The sequence below is a fragment of the Callorhinus ursinus genome, unplaced genomic scaffold (assembly GCF_003265705.2).
Source record: "Callorhinus ursinus isolate GAN/ISIS: 27379988/994484 unplaced genomic scaffold, GSC_fseal_2.0 scaffold54, whole genome shotgun sequence".
In the NCBI taxonomy this organism is placed as follows: Eukaryota; Metazoa; Chordata; class Mammalia; order Carnivora; family Otariidae; genus Callorhinus; species Callorhinus ursinus.
The window spans coordinates 5,439,679-5,445,678 of record NW_027397116.1 but is presented as its reverse complement, the minus strand read 5'-3'; positions in this window follow the sequence as shown (position 1 = coordinate 5,445,678).

Below are 6,000 nucleotides of genomic sequence, written 5' to 3'. Positions count from 1 at the left end.
TTTCTTTCTTTCTTTCTTTCTTTCTTTCTTTCTTTCTTTCTTTCTTTTTTTTCTTTCTTTCTTTCCTTCATTTTGTGCAATCGCTACACCGAATGTAGGGCTCAAACTCAGGATATTTATATAACAAAGGATGAATAAAGAGGTGTGCCACACTCCAAAAGAACAGCTCAAGTTTTCTATTTTATATAGGTAGAAATCTGGAGAGTATATGCAGGGATAGACTTTAAGGGATCTGAATCTGATAGGACTGGTGTCCTTAGAAGATGAGGCATCAGAGATCTTTCCCTTTCTCCACACACACAGAGGGAAGGCTATGTGAGAACACGGTGAGAAAACAGCCACCTGCAAGCCAAGGAGAGAGCTCTCATCAGAAACCAACCCTGTTCGCAACTTGATCTTAGTCTTCCAGCCTCTGGAAATGTGGGAAAATAAATGCTGTTGAAGCCATCCACCCTGGCTGTGGTATCTTGTTTTGACAGCCTAGTGGACTAGTACAGGTTAATGTAAGGAAATATTTAGAAAACATCACTGGTGTACCAGGCCCATTTCATTTTTTTACTACTTAAAAAAAAAAAAAAACCAACAACAACTAATTTAAGTTTTTTTTTTTTCATTTTATTTCCAAGGCATTTTTGTGAGCAAACTCAACCCTGGCAGGTTTGAGGATCACTAGCCTGGAAGTGTATTCTCTTGTGTATTCTCTTTCCAAACAAGAAAGGATGACTAAGAGTTGGCTCCTGAGGCCTACAGGGGGCTACTGGAGGGTCTAAGTGAGTATAGCCTGCCTTTCCCACAATCCCTGAATACACATATGTTTTGGCAACACAGGGCTGTTTGCTGATGGCTGATCTTCCTGATTGATCTGTACTCTTCATGTACCACTTTGTCCAGTACCTCCCACTGCATCAATGTTCCTGGAGATAGATCCTCCTGAAAGAACCTGTGTTCCTCTCATCATGGAACTTATATGATGCTTGGTAATAATCTGTATTTACGTACATCTTCCCCTGTGGACCAGAAACTTCTTGAGAACAAAACTTCTCCCTCCATTTGGTAATTTCCAAAATTAACATGCATTCGAATTTCCTGGGGATCTTGTTAAAAGGCAGTTTCTCATTTAGTAGGGCTGAGGTGGGGCCTGAGACTCTGCATTTCTTCTTCTTTTAAAGTTAGGAATAATTGACATACAACATTCCATGATCGTAAGGTGTACAACACAATGATTTGTTCAATATTTGTATATATAGAGAGATAATCACCACAGTAAGTCTGGTTACCATCCATCGCTATACATGGTTACAGATCTGCTTTCCTTGTGATGAGAACTTTTAAGATTTACACTCCTAACAACTTTCAAATATGCAATACAGTGTTATTAAGTAGTCACCATGCTGTCCATTACATCCCCATCACTTACTGTATAACTAACAACACATTTGCACCTTTTCCCTCCATTTTCCCATTTTGCCTTTCACCAACCCATGCATCTGGCAACCACTGATCTGTACTTCATTTCATTGTGCTTTGCTTTATTGCACTTCATAGATTCTGCTATTTTTACAAATTGAAGGTTTGTGGCAACCCAGCATTGAACAAGTCTACTGGCACCATTTTTCTAACAGCATCTGCTCACTTCATGTCTCTGTGTCACAGTTTGGTAGTACAGTATTTCAAACATTTTCATTATTATTGTATTTGTTAGGGTGATCTGTGATCAGTGATCTTTGGTGCTACTACTGGAATTGTTTTTGGGCACCATGAACAGTGCCCATATAATATGGCAAACTTAATTACTGGTAAATATTGCCTGAAACTCTGCATTTCTAACAAGCTCCCATAATGATACTAATGGCACTGGTTGTTGTCCCACAGTGAGTAGCAAGGATTTTTTTGCATGTGCTTTTGTGCTTTTTGGATCTGTACTCTTCATGTACAACTTTGTCCAGCACCACAACTTTGTCCAATCAACCACAATATGGTTGATTGTGCTTATGTAAAAGGAAGCTATTAACTATGATTCCAGGGGCTTTCAATTCTGGCTTCACATTAGAATCACAGGAGGAGGCTTTAGACAATTATATTGCCTGGGTCCCACCCCAAGGGTTTTTGACCTAATTAGTTTGGAGTGGAGCCTGGGCATTGGTAGATTTTAAAGCTTGAATGTGCCCCTTGGATTGAGAACCACTGGATGAGTCTGTCAACTCTTTGAAGATGGGGATTCTCCTTATTATTCCCAGGCCCATCACATGGCCGGGTGTACTGGAACCACTTAATAGAAGTTGGTCAAGTAAATTAACTCCTTTATCTTGGCTCAGGTTCAGTGTTTCTAAGATACTTCAGGGTGGGCAGGACATTTTCTTTAAAAAGGAAGGTGGTGCTGGAAGTGACACATTTATGAGGTGACAAAGTCAAGGGTGAGAATGTCAGGGGACTCTGAATTAGAAAGTAAGCCGACCCTAGTGACATCTTATGACTCATAGTGGGTGGTAGAGGGGCCTTGCTAAGGATGTCAGGCCCTTTTCAAGTTACCGCAAGAAAGTTAGCTTTGCCCAGATTATAGTCCAAGTAACTCCCTTTAACACTGAGAGGCCCCCTTCTCGCAATGATCAAATTTGAATGAAACAGTTTATTGCTGAGTCCATTTATGTATTTTTACATATTGGACATAGATGTAAGCAGGAAACCAAACTTACTGATGTCTAGGCATCCTAGAAAAGAGGATTATTTGGAAACCTCTACTGACGTCCAAAGAATTTTATTTTAAATGATAAGATTTCAAATGCCAAGAAGATTAGGACAGCCTCTAAGAGAGGCTTTAATAATGAATAAAGAAAGAAACAATGGCCCAGGAAGGTCTTGGTACCAGAAGAAGGGGCAAAACCGTTACTTGGGAAGTAGGTTGGAGTAAAGGCTGCTTTGAGTCCAATGGCTTCTGGGAATATCCAGGGGAGCAGGTCCAGCCAAGTGTCCAGTGGCCGGAGGCAGACTTAGGCCGGAGTCAGAGCAGACCAGCTCATGAGAACCTGTTGTTAAATTTTCAGGAGTTCTGTGAGCCAGTTATTAAACACCACCATTATTAAAATTTAAGTTATAAAAGTTACCCGAGAATAAATTATATGTAAAAAAAAAAAACCCTCACAAATACTCAAACCTCTTTACTTCCTAATTGTTTTACCACATTTTGCTATTATGGATGCTCTGGAGATTATTTAGGTTTCTTGTGACTTCATGGTGGAAATACCAACGAATGGTGTGCTGTTGCACATTTCCTTCTGACTCTGCATTCATTGACATCATGGTGGAAGCCTGAGTACTTACACCATGGAAACAAATAAATGATGTAGATGAGGATCTGATTCATCATTTGGTTGACTCTCTAGTCTTAGGAAAGTGATGGAGAAAATGTTAAAAATTTATATGAGGTCAATATTAAATAAATTCATATTAAAGAGTACACAGTATCTTAACTGTTATAGTACAAATAGCACAAAAAATTAATGCAATAATTCCAGGATTTGAAAACTGTAATCTGGGTCAGCAATGCAGTAACTCAGGTAATTGACAAATGAGTGACATTTGGATATGTCTTTCACTTTCCTTTTACTCATTAATTTGTTAATAACATAAGGGAAAATTTAATCAACACTTGTGTGAAACAGATGCTGGTTGGTCAGTTGAAGCTGGAGGTTGACTATGGATAAAATAGTTTAGCAAAGATCACTGAAAGCTTTCTGTGAGACTCAGTTGTTTATATAGAAATGACAATACAGCATATTGTATATTTTACCATTATTTGTAAATTATGTGAGAGAGACATTTATTAGACATTTGCCAGCTCATCATTGGTTAGAGGTAACCTGGATTCTTCACTAATTAAAAACAGGAGAGCAGCTATGCCAAGAGGAAGCATGACAAAGTGTGTAAACACATGAGACTAATTGGGTGCACATCTAATTCTGGGTCACTTTGAGCATGAGACTTAATCTCAGTGTGGCCAATTTCTTTAATCTGTACAACCTGTTACATATGATTGCTATGAGGTTGAGATGGAGTAATATACAAATAACACTTAGAACAGTGTCTGGTGGTACCTACTAAATTATCATTATTTTATTATCAGAATCAAGGGACCAAGGAGGTTTACGTCTGATCCCAAAAAGGTTTTCTGAACTACTTTGGTCTCTTTCACTGATGAAGTTAAAAAAAAAAAAAATGCTCACCGGATTATTTTAGGTCTTGGTTGTTGGGTAAAGGTTGGTGGATATGTTGGGATCTAAAGTTGATTTTCCATGCTGATTTGGCTGCAAGAGAGAATGAAATTGATGGTGGACACTAGTTTCTGAACCCTCACTTCTTCCAGCTCATGTCTCTGTCTCCTGCCCTTCACACTGTATCCTAGCATTAAATGAGATGCTTTGCAATGTGAGGGATTAGGGTTAGTCTCTTTGTACAACTCCAGGTGGTGGCTGGGATACTAAAGGCTCACTGCCTCTTATACAAAACCTCTGGGCCAGATGAATTTTAGAATTCAAAATCAGGAAGGGGGCATCTTAGAAAGCTAACATGGTGCCTATATGGTATACTGCATTAAAACCCTCAGTGGAGTTTGATGCAACAACCTGTAATCAAATACATGGGTATTTCTGTGGTGGCATCAGTTAGTGTTCTCAGTAGGTTTTACAAATATAAAGACTATAAATAGCCTAACAACAGTTCGGATCAGGTTTCACTACTGAATGAGTTTAGATGAGGTTAAGTATTGCCACCAAATGAGTAATAACAAAAGTTGTGGATTTGGAAAATGGGTAAAGGCTGTAGACCCATAATGACTGGCCAAAGCTGGCACATCTCGCTAGAGGACTGGAACCCTGGGAATGAGTGTGTCTGGGTGGATGAGGTTATACAGTTTGCCTCTCTGTAGCCCAGTCCCCTCCCCCACCCCATCCTATCCATCCCTTCTTCCCCCTCCTCCCACTGCGAGGTTTCTAGAGGTGACCAGCAGAACACATACTTCTTTCCCTTTTACATGATTCAGCAGCATTTTAATCCATTTAATTCCTACCACACAAGGAAACAGGCCGGAGATCTTAGGAGAGTTTGATCTGAAAATTGGGTGCTGTAGGATATGCTTGCCTAGCATGGAAAAAGGATGACCATATGAGCTTGCAGTTCACCAGTAAAGATAATGATTCAGTTATAGGAGACTGTTTCCATGGTTTTGTAAAATACCAATTTTGGATCTCAGGGATGACCAAATTCATTTAAAAGCCAACTCAGGATAAATCGAGATTTAGCCAAGAGCCTCAGGGAATGGGATTTCCAAGCCAAACATCGTGCCCCAGAATCTGCCTTTAACAAAATCAAGAAGTCTGTCTTGATGGGCTCTTCCACTTTTTTTTTTTTTTTTGGGGGAGAGAGAGAGAATACACTAGCAGTGGAGGAAGGGGGGTAGTGGGGTGGGAGGGTTAGAGGGAGAGAGAATCTTTAGCCGACTCCACACCCAGTGTGGAACCCAAATTGGGGCTCGATCTCACGACATGAGATCATGACCTGAGTTGAAACCATGAGTCCGTGCTTAACCGCCTAAGCCATCCAGGTACCCCTGGGCTCTTCCACTTTTTATAGGCCTTTCCTAATTACAGCATTACCTAGGCCTTGGTAGATCTTCATTCTATCCTAGGGTTCTCGGCTGTCCTAAAACAAAATTCCCACTGAAAGACCCCCATGGGCTCAGAAAGAAAGCTAAGCAATAGTGTACTTAGCCTCCAAATACCACCACTGACAACTTAACATATCTCATAACCGAAGAACTCCTTTTATAGAGGATACAAGGGGTATAGAAGGAAGCCACACCCCTAGTGACAAAGATCTTTGATGCCTTCTGCCTCTTCATGTCTGTGAGAATTTTAAATTTTACCCTGTAAATTCTTTGTTTTCACATTAAAGAATGGATTATCCTCAAACTTTTTCAGGAAAAGTTAATGCACCAAGAAGATACTT